The following is a 14,045-nucleotide window of genomic DNA, read 5'->3' as shown; positions in this document are numbered from 1 at the left end:
GGCTAAAGGCTGTGGGTTTAGACAGCACAGCAAGAACAGGAATTTGCCAGGCAGTGACCTTTGCCTGCATGGAAAGCAGCTTGCAGGTCTCACTGCCATTATCCTTGTGAGCCACTGCTGGAAGGGCAGGTCCCACCTAAGTGTCTGAAACACCTTTAGTCATGCCCCGTGGCTGGCACTGATTACCCACACCCATGGAGTCATCCAGGGAGTATCACAGGACTCCATAAAGACACACAGGATTTGCACTGCCTGCAGCTACAAAATACTGCAGAGGGCAGAACCAGAGGGAACTGCCCTGTCCCCAAGAGCTGCAGTCACACAGCTTGTCACACATTACAGCTCAGCCAGGAGTAACATCAGCACCTCATCACACCCAGCCAAATTGCACAGCACTTACAAGCTGTAGCTCCTCCATGCTGAAGGTTTCCAGACACAGATTTTTCTGAGGTACATAAACCATAAATTCCTCATGTTTTTTCTGTAAGTCACTCTATATCTGGATTATTCTGCCTTCAGGATAGAAAACCCCTGGTCTCCCTTACTTGTAACAGCCACCACCAGAACCTCTTCCCATCCCCACACACCAGGAAACAGCTGTCTGTGCCTCACAGGCCTCTTTCATGCTCTAAGTGTTCCTCAGTCGTGGCCAGTTGAGACCAGGTGACTGTAGCCCTTGAGTCTCTTTTCCCATATGCAGTTTTTCTTTAATTATTTCTTTCTTAAGGCAGGTGAGTCATCCTGTGGACTATGTCCTCTTTTCTAATCCTTCAAAAAATGTCAGTCCACAACTCACCACAATCAAAGTTCTACTTCCAGGTGTCTGGGGGAAGATTCAGGCCTCAATCCCGACCTGAAGGTGTTACCATCATCCCTGGGAAGGCAGACTCACCTCCTGCAGCTGGAACTGCCCTTGCAAATTAGCCTGTCATGTTTTCTGTTACTTCTGTTTAGGCTGTGTACAAATGGGAGGATTCAAATTGCCAAGTGTTCTGCACCAGAGCTTCTCCTGCACAGCCAAGGGGACAGTTTGTCCCTGCAGCAAAACACCCAGAGATATATTGGAGTGCAACACCAGTGTGAGGAACAGCTCTGGGTTGGCTTTGCTCTGTGGTTATGGAGCAGGGCCCCAAAGGCTGGTGGGCACAGGGAATGTGTGTGAGCAGCCCAGGCTCCTGAGCTGGCAGCCCCTGCCCAGTGCAGACATTCCTCACAGCTCTGCACTGGGTGCTGAGCACAAAACATGCCAGGGATGCTGTAAAACCAGCAACATCTGAGACCTGAAAGGTGTTTCTATAATGAATATTGAAAGTAACAGCCCTGAAGTGCATCAGAAAAACTGCTCAGAAAAAAACCCAACAAAAACTGGGTAGTTTTTGTACTGCACTAGACATCTAACCAGACAGCAGAGCAGATGATCTGGAAGCATCCCTGACACTTATGAATTTCCTCTTGAAAGCCTCACAGCAGCACGGAGAGCAGCATGAAGGAGAAAGTGCAAAGCAGAACAGGCTGGGGCTGACTCACCCAGGCTCTGCCCTGGGCTGGGTGGGTTGGGCAGACCCCCGTGACTCCTCTCTGAGAAAGTTCACCCTCTGACACAGACATTCCTCAGCTCTGCTCACTGAAAATCCCCCCTCAGACCCTGCAGCTGCTTGCTCTGCATCACTCCTGGCCTTCCACAGTGCTGCTTTTCCTTTACAATATCAAACAACCCCTTGGGGCATTCAGCTGTTGAGCACGTTTTGTCAGGAGTAAATACATTTATATACTCACTGTGTCACATTCCTGGTCTTCTCCTGAGTGTCTGATTGCATGGATCACATTTTCCTTCTCACTCAGATATCCAAGGCCCCAGTTCTCCTGAGCACAGTGCTAGAGCACAGGGTGGCACTTGAGTGTCCCCTCGAGGGCAGAGGCGGTGGCATTTCAGCGGCACTGGAGGAAACAATCGTGTCTCTGACTTGGAGGTGCCAACCCCTCGCAGTGCTTGGCTCACACACTGACAGCCTACAGTAGGTTTTGTGGGAATTAACAGGGCTCAAATCTGATCTGATTGGTGAGGGCATCTCAATGTCCTTCTGGCCTAGAAGGGCTTTGGAAAAACAGATCCAGATGAGAACAGAAGCACGTGGAACACGGTGGGATATGAAGCCCCCACCTGGTTTGGACTGTGAGCTCTGCCTGTGTTGGGATTTCATATGCTCTTAGATCTAAAGTGTGAGTTGTGTATTGAACTTGTTTCTGTACTTAGCGTGTTATAGCTTCAAGGACTAGTTAATGAGGTCAGCAGCTCCTGCCACCCTCTCAACAGATGTGTGTAATCGGCCAATTAGAGCAGGCATTGTCATGCAAACAGCATTGTTAACCAATTATCAGTGCCAAGGTGGCTGAGCTGTGGAGGAATTCAGCTTTTGAAGTGTATAAGAGTTTTGTGAGCGGATGAATAAAGTTGCCTGTTGCAGTAACTTCTGTGAAGTCGTCTCAGCAGGTCACAAACCCGTCTCCCTCCGTTACATGCCTGTGCCAGGCAACATCAACGAGTCAGTAGGTGTTTAGGAGATGCTGAAATTCTGGAAATATTCCTGCCTGTGCAGCTGTTGGGAGGGTGTGTGTTCCCGTGTGGAATCTGATCCTCTGAGGCTGTCACTCTCACCCGGGGGCAATACCTGCCTCCTGCCTCCAGCTCCCAGCAGCACACACATCCTCACAGGGGGGGAGCTGAACAAGCTGCCCACTGGGAATGCAGACTCAGCCTCTGGCATGGGGTGGCCCCAGCTCTCCCAAGGAGTACAGGGCACCAGACTCCAGGTGAGACAGAGCCAGGCTCCAGCAGAGGACAGGCAATCAGATGAACAGCTGCCTGGCAATAAAAGTGTCTGTAGGACTCCGAGCTGGAAGCTGAGCTTGCCCTGGTCCGTGCAGAGAGCACAGGTTCCAACAGGGGCAGGAATGGAAGCAGTTTCAGGCATGAAATGTTATGCAAATTTATTGCAGAAAGAGGAACTGCATGTGGGGAGTAAGTGCCCAGCTGATTCCTGGAGGGATATGGCAGGGAGCTGGAGGCTCACCTGTGTGCTGCCTGTCAGCCCCAGGTGGTGCAGGAGTCAGCACTGCCATTTCCAGCCTTCATTTACAGCAATAAATTCCAGCATTTCAGACACTGATGTAACAAATTAAGGATTATCTTGTGAAATTTAAATGGAAGCCTCACAGATCAACAAACATTTTCACAAGACCAGTGTGAGTGTTTAAGCCTGGCATCACTCCTGACATCCAGCATCACAGATTCACACTACAATTACAGTGTTTTCCAAAGAGGGATAGTCCTTTGTCTCTGCTGGTCAGAGACAGCTGCCCTTGTCACCTGAAATGTCATCAGAGGCAGCATTCTTCTGGGCTTGGATCGTCCTGCTTCCTCTCCCCACCACCAAGGAAGGCCCAGCCAGGTGCAGGATATTCCTTTTCCAGCGTACTGGACTTTGTATGGGAATGACACCCACAGATCTCCATGCTAGAAAAGGAAAAACAAGGTTTCTGTGTCAGTGCTCTGAAGTCATTACTCACCTTAATGATCCTGGTTTGCCTCACCTGGGAATTAGAATTTTGTAACTTAAAAATTGTCTTGCAAAATGTATATTTTATACTTAATTTACCTATTGAAATAAAACCAAAATGTCTTTTGGATTTTGTCAGGAGGGAATGTAAACATTTCTGTTTCCCAGCTCTCATTTTGCCTGCCTATCTTCTTATGTTTTCCTTTAGCTCTATTTTCCAGCAAGTCACTTTCCAGAAAAACATGTTATTGCAAGTCTTCCTTGGTAAATAAACTGGATAAATACAATTGTATTCAAAAGTTTGGTATAGAAATGATGTCATAAAAGTTATGTCATGTGCCAACTCCTTATCTCACACTGAGCTCGTTCCTTAGTACTTGACCTTTTCATGACACAGATTTTAGACTACAAACACTTCTGATTACACATTTGTCAGTCTCTATCCAGAGAAACCCGCCATTGCAATACCAGCTCTAACAATGATATCTCACTGCACTCAGCAGTGCTGTGACAGACACGGACACGCAATTAACCTCGGGGTAATTAGGCTGCAGTGGCGCGCGAGCACCACAAGACGGCGCCACCCCGAGCCCGCGGCGCTTCCGTGTAGTCCCAGAGCGGTTTGGATTGGGAAGGACCTTGGAGCCCACCCAGTGCCACCCCCTGCCAGGGGCTGGGGCACCTCCCACTGTGGGAAGGACCTTGGAGCCCACCCAGTGCCAACCCCTGCCAAGGGCTGGGACACCTCCCACCAGCCCAGGTTGCTCCAAGTCCTGTCCAGCCTGGCCTGGGACACTCCCAGGGCTGGGGCAGCCACAGCTTCTCTGGGCACCCTGTGCCAGGGCCTGCCCATCCTCACAGGCAGGAATTTCTCCCCAGTATTAGACCTAACCCAGCCCTCTGGCAGTGGGAAGCCATTCCCTGTGTCCTGTCCCTCCATCCCTTGTCGCAAGTCCCTCTCCAGCTCTCCTGGAGCCCCTTTGGGCCCTGGCAGGTGCTCTCAGGTGTCCCTGGAGCCTTCTCTTCTCCAGGTGGGTCCCCCAACCTCTCCCAGCCTGGCTCCAGAATAGAGGGGTTCCAGCCCTGGAGCACCTCTGTGGTCCTCTCTGGACTCGCTCCAGCAGCTCCACATCCTTCTTGGTGATCGCATCTATCCATGCTAATATGTGATCACAGCGAGGGATAACAGCGGGGAACAACTTCAGCCGTACTCGGAGCAGCTGCCTGGTGACAGCATAACCTTCTCGTGGCGCAGTCTGTGCCCAGCTCGGGTGGAATGCCCTCGCTGTAGGTGAGCAGCGCGGGGCCACACGGGCAGAGGTTGGTGTGGCAGTGGCGGCTGTGCCAGAGGCGGACACCAGATGGTGCTGCTCGCCCACAAATGCCCCGCGGTGCCCGAGCGCTGCAGCGGGACCGCTCCGACAGCTCCACATCCCTCCTGTGGTGGCTGACAGAAGTGATTGTGACCCAAGTGATGGAGTTGAAATAAACGTACTCTCCCACTGGGGATATGACTGTGAGAGCTGTCAGCATTTGTGTATCGGTCACCACTTGTAACATGCTCTGTTGACTCCAGAGTGCAGAACAAAAATAACTGTTCTATTTATGTTGGAAAGATGTTCTAAGGGCTCATATAACTGAACAGCGCCTTGGGGTTGGTGTGGCAGTGCCTGCTGTGCCCGACGCGGCCACCAGATGATGTTGCTCGCCCACAAACCCGCCCGCGGTGCCCGAGCGCTTCGCGGTCCTCGCGCCAGCGGCTCCACATCCTCATGGTGGCTGACACAAGTAATTTTGACAAAAGCTTGCATTTAACATGATGGAGTTGAAATAATATACTCTCCCATGGGGATATGACTGTCAGAGCTATCAGCATTGTGTATCGGTCACCAGAGTGCAGAAAATAGAACTGTTCTGTTTATGCTAGAAAGATGTTTTAAGGGCTCATGTAATTAAACAGAGTTATAGAGGCTATTAGAGCTTTCAAGGTTTAAGGAATGTCCAAAGGAAAGCATGAGATGAACACTGGCTCCAGCATGTTACATGTGGAGATCAAACACAGCTGCTGCCAAAGCTCTCATTTACACCCGCCTTGGGACAATGCCTGCAAATTACTCGGTTCTAAGGCCTTCTGAAATCTGGAAAACTACAGACCAGTAAGTGGTGGCAAATAAGTAGAAATGAGAACAGAGGATGGAGACAGCGAAGACAGGACTACACCTGAAACGGTGGGGAAGGTTTATGCAGCTTTTCTTGGGTTCGGTGTGGCAGTGGCTGCTGTGCCCGACGCGGCCACCAGATGGTGGTGCCCGCCCACAAACCCTCCCGGGTGCCCGAGCGGTACCCGCGGGCGGACCCTGCGCTGAGTGCCCTGGGCAGGCCAGAAGGACGGACGCAGGTCCAGCTGCCTCTCACACACCGCCTGGCACACGCTGAACAGCCTTGCCCTGCCCGTGCTGCCTCTGAGGCTGCAGGAGCTCACGGGAAACAGAAAATCAGTCCGGGCTCAGTGGTAATTTCAGACCGTCCTGCTCAAGAAAAAAGAGCAGGAAAAGAGCAGGAAAGGTTCAGATTTGGTTATAAACACTACAATGGTTCAAGGACAGGAAAGATAACTGGTGCTGGATGAAGAAACTGAAGTGACAGAGTCCTTGCTTGAGGTTGATAGTGAATCATTTGCAAAGAGAAATCCCTACACTCCCAGCAAAGCCAAATATTAAAGCAAAAACTCTGGACCAAAAATGCCAAGTAATGGCAAAACAAGAAACGGACAGGGCCACTCTGGTCTGTTCTGTTCTAAGAACAAGAGGCTGCTTCTGCCCATGTTTGAACAGGAAAATACTCTGTTTTTCAGCTTGCAGATTTATGAGTTATTGGACTGAAAGGAAACAGAATGTCTTCTCCCATCCAACACTGAGATCACATAAGTAGTGCTGGATGTTATTGAGTGGATCTGTGAGTTGAGATGGTGGTATTGGGAGGCACCCCAGCACTGGGTCACCCCCAGGAAGGGGCGATACTGCCTTTTATCCTGGGCTGTTCCCCCTGTCTGTTGGACACTTGGCACTGAGGCTGCTGAATGGCACATCTCATGAACACCATGAGCTTCCAACCAGTTCTGACCCACAGGGCCAACCTGGGAATTTCTGGGGTCAGAGGGATGTGTCTGAAACAGACACAGCACAAACTTCCCAACAGACCAACAGCACAGCCCAGCCTTGTGTGTGAGGGAAAAGGCCCAGTTACCAGTCAGCAGCTTGCTATTTCCTGGGTGTCTGTGTGTGCGTGCAGGGACTCGCTCCTGCAGGTTGCCTTCAGTGCTTCCGGTCCCACTAACAGAAATTAATCTGTTTCCCATGAAATAAAACATGAGTATCTCTTCGTCACTAGTTCTGAAAATCACGTGGGCAGCACTTGGTTCTATTCCTGGTCAAAGCAGTCCCGAAGAACTCAATTTAAGTCCATGTGTGGACACTGTATTGTGGCAGATTCTTAAAATACACGGGATGGCCTTGAAACAGGCAGTTCCAAGTCTCCAGGAGTGGCGAGTGTTCTGTTGTAGGTTTTATTCTACATTTGCCATGTATTTCACTGACAATGCTCCTGGTTCTATCTGAGAGTGCATGGTATCTTTTCCAAAAATAAATACCAGACCAAAATGTGTCAGGGAAAACAATTTCATGGTGCCTGTTTTTCCCTTCATTCTTTTTTCTGCTACATCAGTAAAAGCAATTTCTCTATAAAACAATATGCAATGGCTGCAAGTAGTAACAAGCTGCCTCTGTGGAACAGCCCTGGCTTGGGAGGATGAATAAATTTAGTTTAAAACTTCATCCTTAGTGACCCAAGCCTGAGGAAAGGTGAGATCCATGGGCAGGGACTGTTCTGAATGAAGACATGATCTTGAGCCCCTGAGATTCAAATATACCTGGCTTACAGTCACAACAGGAGGTGCATTCTGAAATCAGGCACTCAGCAAACCCAGGGGCATTTGTAGCCAAGCAACAGGACCATGAGGCACAGTGGGAAATTCTGCCGCCACTGCCGAGGGGCAGATCAGGCCCAGAGCAAGCACATGAGATCTGAAATCCTTCAGTGCCTGGCACTGAGCAGGGAACCTCACACAGCAGAGGAATAAAGGCCTGCTTACACTGAACAGATGTTGGACACCATTCCCAAAAAGCAGGGATATGTCCCTAAGGCTCAGCTGTCATTTAAACATGCAAGGCCAAGACAGTCAGCAAGGGCTTTACTGCTGTGCCATAACTGGAAGGAAAACATCTGGATTTTTCCTTGGCTGCTCAGAAATACTGGGATTTTTTTTCTGTTTGGAAGATTCAGAAAGAAATCAGGAAGGTCACAGAAGGTATGACGAGCTGATTTCTTTAATAATCTTGTCAAACTGCTCCAGCAATTTGCCTTTGCAGCCCTGAGGAGCCTCACCTGGGACACCCTTGGACAGCCCTTCTTGCCCACGGGCCCAGAAACCCATTCAAGCTTGGCCTTTGCCATTGTTCTTGGGTTTGAGCTTTTGTCCTGTTTTGAACTCCCTGCTCAGGCTCTGTGAGGAGGAGCTGGGCAGTGCCCTGCCAGCTGGGTCAGGGGGTTGGGCTCCCCGTCCCTCAGGTCCTTGCTGGCCCCAACATCCACCTGCTGCCACTCACCCACTTGCTGCAACACTGAGCACTGGCTCCTGACAGGATTTCCTGGGGGCTCTCTCACTCAGGATATAAAAAATGATGTTGATATTAATTGGAAATAACTTTAGAAATATTTAAATGGTTTTAAATTCAGGTAGTAGCAGGGGAGACAGTTTGCACCACAATCCATTTTCACAAAGATGCTTTCAGGAGGATTCTGTGGGTTTAGTTCTGAGCTAAGGAACAAGATTCTCCTCCTGTCACACTGTTTTCATTGGTGTCTTCTCATCTAATGCTTCTTCTGGCCTTTGGAAGTCAAATATTCCCATGGGCTCTCCGGTCACTGAATGCTCAGATGCTTCCACCATTCACCTGTCTGACACCTCCCAACCCAGCAGCACCAAAGCTGTGCAGCCAGAGCCTGGTGCAGGATGCACACAGGACAGGAATGCAGCACGGACCAGCAGCCAGTCTCGACAGTGTTTGCACTGCGGGGACCTTGTTAATGCCTGGGAAATGGGGTGAAAAATATCAGATCACCCAGGCGGGACAGGGAAAACCCCTCAGTGAGCTCGGTGAGGTGAATAAGAGCCTTGCAACAGGCCAAGTAATGCAGAAGAGAAATAAATAGGCCAGTCCTTCCCCGGGCCTGTGCCCTGTGTCAGCTCCAGGCAGGAAGAGAGAGGGGCTCCCAGGCAGAGCCACAACAGCACTGCTGCCAGAACACACCGGGCTGCATTGAGAACCACTGTGTCACCTGGGGCTGCATTTCCTGCCTCCAAGGGGTGCAGCAAAACCACAATCCACCCCAACCCCTGCTTTGCTGTGACAGTTCGTTTGTTTATGAAGTGCAGGGCGGGTGAAAGAACTTGCTTGAATCCTTTCCAAAGGATTATAAGGTAGATTTACTCCAGAAAGGAAGAAAGCAAGACACTATTTTTCCAAGTTACAGATTTACAGGATTCCCTTTTAAAGGGTTAAAGTGCCTGAAACATTAAAGATAAGTTTGTACCCATAATTTGCACCATTTCACACAAAATACACAGAATGAAGGTGATGTTTCTTTCAAAGATCTTCTAAATCCATACTTCAAGTACACTTGGCTCCTCCCAAATCCAACTTTTGAAAAAAAGATAAGCCAGTTGCAGTTACATTGTCCAAGTTCTGTACTACTTGTGTTTGAGAATTGTACCAATTCTTTATTTAACCACATACCCCATGCTGTGTATTTTACAGTGTATATATTCTTCAGTAAAAGAGGAATATTTACACCTCACATCTTCAATCACACAGTTCTCAAGGCCTTTAAACTCACCTTTCTTCATAGCCTATATTTGAGTATTTCTTTTGCTGAACTCCACAAATGGTTCAGAAAGCCTTGGTAGCTCCAACACATCTCCCAGGAGACAGGGAGCTTCAGTCTGTGGAGCTTTCATATTTCCTGTTACCACCACATGCCCTGCCAGGTTACACCAACCAGAAAACAGGCACATCACAAAGTGATGTCACATCCTTAGACAAAATTTGTGTTTAAACACCCACATGGGAATGGAAGTTTGGGGAATGGGAGCTTCAGATCCACACTGGGATCTCAGCTTTGTGATTCAGGCCACCTCTTTGCCTCCTGGCACAAAAGCATCCTTGCCTTTGGCTGCTGGTCGTGCAGGCTGGGGGTGTGCAAGGGCTCTGTCGCAGTGGCTCAGCACAGCAGGGCAGTGCCCAGGGCACCTCAGGGCTCAGGCACTCTGCTGTTACCTGGGGTGCTGAGGCAGAGTGCAAATGCCCAGCTGCAGGCCAGGAGCCTGTTACTGCAGACACCCTTCCCAAGCAGGGGCATGGGATGGTGCCGGCGCTGCAGTCATGGCCCACGGCGAGCCCTGCACTGCGGGCTCTGAGGTGCCACCCTGAGGGTGCACTCTCCTGGCTCTTCTAAGTGTGCTGCCTGCTGGGGTTACAGGGGAAAGGGCTTTTAATGCATCGACTTCCAGAGACAGGATTACTCCCAACCCACTGATGTGCCCCACCAGGAGCTGGGGCTGAGTGTGGTGAAATGCCACCCCCTCGGGGCACAGGGACCCTCACTGAGCGGAACATCCACATGCCCTGCTGTCCTGAGGGACAGACCCCCATGGCTCTCCCAAGCTGGCAGTGTCCTTGTTGTGTGCCACCAGAGCAGAGGTGGCCCTGCACACAGGGCTCCTGGGCTGACACTGCCACCCCAGGGCACTGCAACATGATGCAGGGAGGATTTCATTGTCCTGCTGCAACTCATTGCCAAGTCCCTGCCTCCAAGTACAAGAAGGACACAGAAGTGGCCGCTGGATGTCCCTGCAATGGTTCACTTTGAAAGGAGCTTCATGAGTTTGAGAATTCCACACAATTCCATTGTGTGGTATGACCTAACTTCACAGTGCCTTAGTTCCTTGAGGCTTTAGGGCACACATAAGGAATTCTGTGCCTTGGTTCATGCACTACCAATCCTGCAGAAATTCCCTGCCAGCTAACACGGCATGTCTGGTGCTTCCTGCAGGGGATCACTCTAAATCATTTCCTAATGATTTACACTAATTGACGGGCAGTTAAATGCCTCCCTGACATCCGATCCCGTCAGATGGAAGCTCAGCAGGGTCAGCCCCGGATTAGTACTTGGATGGGAGACCTCCTGGGAAATGCCGGGGGCTGTAGGTTCTAGTCCTGAGGACTTCACTGGCACTGTCCAAGCTCGCTCGGCCGTGGCAGATGAACCCCAGGACTGAAACGTGGGGCCAGTTCTGTGCACGCTGAGCCTCACCTAAAATCCACTGCACAGGCTGGAAGGGCACAGCCATGTGGGGACAGCCCTGCCCAAATCTTCGTTCACGAAGTTTGGCCATACATACATACACTAATTGACACACAGTTTTGGGGAAGCCACTAAGATGTTTCTATGACTTCCTCATTCCTGGCCTCTCCTTCTCACTTCTGCAGTGCAGCTCTAGCACCATCCCCTCAGTTCTTGCACTGCCATGGAGCCAGATTACAAAAGGAGACCCTCTCCAAAAAAAGAAGAATCACCCCAAAAGCAAAATGGCCAGCACTGCAATGAAAAGAATGTGTCTGTAATGACCAGCACCTCAGAAATCTCAGCCCATTCCAACTTACCAGACCTCAAAGGAGGTCCAAAAAGTCCTCCACTGAAACTAGGACTGGACTGCTTGTTAATGAGAACCACTATTCCTTTCTGAGTTAATTTGCCCAAATCACAGTAAAACAGCACAATAGCTGTTGATTGGGAAATGTCTTTGGTTCCAAGAAGAAATTAAAGACAGGCCAGTCAAGGAGGACTCCAAGGCACTCACCATGGTGCAACACAACTTGCCTTATGTTCTGTCTGAACAATAAAGTGTGATTTTTAGTATTTCCAGAAGAGAAGCAATTCACTTATTGTCTGAACTTGTGCCACCTTGTTTCCATTTCTTACTGTCAAAAAATCACAGAAGTACTCAAAAATTGTGTTTGGAAACCAAGCAAAGGCCTTTATGCCTTCTGCTACAGACACATGCTTTTCATCTGGAATTTCTTTTGGAAAATTATTACCATGAGGTTTGGCATTTCCTTTCAGACTGGGCTGTGAAAAGGATAGAACGTGCACTGGCTTATATGGAATTCCAAGCATTCCTTTCAGGGTACACTGGGATGAGTTTAGGACATGACACACAACTTCGTAAACAGGGACCACAAAATGCCAAATCAAGAAAGTACATGATGCAAAGCACTACTCTTTTTGTTTGGGCAGGTTTTGGAAAGTTTTGGACAGGATCTGCCTGCCTATCATGGCAGGATTGTTGACACCAGGGCAATAGAGAATACATCAGCTTCTTTATTCTCAGTGGATATCCACTTCAAAGCTTCTGGATAAATGAGCCCTGCCTTGAAACTGGGCATGAAAGACTGAAAAGTTCAACAAATACACTCCAGGACTCACTTCCTCCGTCCTGTCCAATTCTATACCTTAAAACAGAATCCTTAATACTTACAGTTTATAATAACAAAAGTCTACAGGCCTGTACCTACCCCCTTTCCCCCACCTCTGTAATGTACTTGAGGAAATTGTGTGAAGGGTGAACAGTGACGTTCAAGTCAACAAGTGCACATCCTGCTCATCTTGCAACATTAGCTGGAAGGAAACTGCTTTCAAACTCTGGATTAGTAACCATTCCCTGATAAAAGTGCTGTCATATGTCCCTCACTGGAGTGCAACCCAAACCTGAGCACCTGGTAATCACTCTTTGAGTCACTAAGGCCTGAGAACTGTTTGTGCCCCACTGCTAGGGTTTGCTGGGCCTGCTCTGCTCATGGGGGCTGGTGTCACTCATCACACTCCACGTGCAACCAGCACCGAAAGTGCAGGCACCAGAGGCAGCAGCAAAGCTCCTGTGCAGCAGGAGCAGGCATGGAAAAGGGCTGTGAGAGTGTTACTGCATTTGGCAGAACTCAGCCCAGCCCAGTGCCTCAAGAGGAACAGTAAAACAGAACACATGAGGAAAACCTTTCCAGGAGAGAACGCTTTAAACCTCATCAAAGTCAAGAAGGAGGTGAAACACCAAGTTTAGCCAAGATGAAAGGCCCCAGGTCTGTTGTATTTCACAAGTACTCTATGGCAGTCTATGAGGAACTCTTATGGAGGGCACCTTCCTACCCAAGGAGTTTTGTCCTCCACCACTGCCCGAGTCTGGGGGTTCTGCAGAAGAATCAGCAGTTTCCTGAGGAACTGTGATGCTTTCTGAGCAGTATGTGTGACTGACAGTCCTACATGCCACTTCAGAAATGAAGAGGATAAAGCACTGGCTGGAATCGAAGCTCCGAGTGACTCTTACCCATTCCCAAGCTCTCCAGAGGGCATTAAGCTTTAGAGGAATGGGGAAGGGATATCGCTTTCTATAGGTGATTAAACACTTGGCTCTGTGCCTGTGCTCATAGTGGATGGTTTCCTGGTTAACTGTACTGGGATTGACACCTCAGCTGGTTGGACCCAACAAACAGGTATTGTTAGACCTTCAGGGAAAAGGTGCTGGGGAAAATCAAACCCCTTGCTGCAGGTTTGTATCCTTGATCTACATTAAATATTCACATGTTTGGTATCGACCACTGCAGGTGTGTGTCACACAGCAGCACAGCTGGTTATGCCAAACCAAATGGGTCCAGTTCTCCCTGCTGTCCACACTGCTTCCTGAGAGAGGGAATCAGCTCCTGCAAGCAGGAGAAACAGGGAGGTACAAGAGTAATTCCCATGTCTTTCACTGGATCCCAGTGACAAGTACTTCTAGAATAAAGAGGAGAGGATGCCTTTTATCCAAAGAGCATCCAAGCCCAGAAAGGACAAAACACACAAGCCTAATACTGAAGATGGGATAGGGTAGGAACAGCAAAGGGACATCAGGGCTTTCACAAGTTCGGGGCACACCTTAGGAATTCCATTTCTAACAGAGACAAGCCAGTTCAAGCCAGCTCAGATCTTGGCTGATGGTGGTTGGGCAAACACCAGGCCCACAGACATCAATCAGTCACACAGAGATAGGATCTACCCCAGATGAAGATCCGTCTGTGTAGGCTGTGTTTAGGTGAGGTTACAAATCACTCCTTTCAACCGTCCAGACACTTTCTTTTGAAGAGTTAAAGATTAGCTTCATCCTTTTCCCCAAAGCACCAGGGTGAAATGCCAATGCACTGGGAACTCAGTGTGCAGAGGAGATATGGTTCAGTCTATAACTGAGATAGTTAGGCAGTTACAGTGCCAAATAATGGTGTTTTAAATTTCCAGTTTGCAATATCTGAGATACTTTATACACACATGGAACTGCTTTCTTAA

At 49.3% G+C, this 14,045-nt stretch overlaps 1 long non-coding RNA gene across 3 annotated transcripts in view; it reads right to left on the bottom strand.

The window, feature by feature from the left end:
- Window positions 1-3,096: 3,096 nt before the first annotated feature.
- Window positions 3,097-14,045, bottom strand: part of LOC139671997 (uncharacterized) — a 54,297-nt gene continuing 43,348 nt past the window's right edge. For all 3 annotated transcript variants that reach the window (XR_011697839.1, XR_011697840.1, XR_011697838.1), the window contains exon 5: window positions 3,097-3,514. This is a non-coding gene — a long non-coding RNA (uncharacterized lncRNA). The remainder of the gene's footprint in view (window positions 3,515-14,045) is intronic.

The sequence above is a fragment of the Pithys albifrons genome, chromosome 5, assembly GCF_047495875.1.
Source record: "Pithys albifrons albifrons isolate INPA30051 chromosome 5, PitAlb_v1, whole genome shotgun sequence".
Classification (NCBI taxonomy): Eukaryota; Metazoa; Chordata; class Aves; order Passeriformes; family Thamnophilidae; genus Pithys; species Pithys albifrons.
The sequence above is the reverse complement of the archived record's forward strand: the minus strand, read 5'-3'. Positions and strand labels throughout refer to the sequence as shown.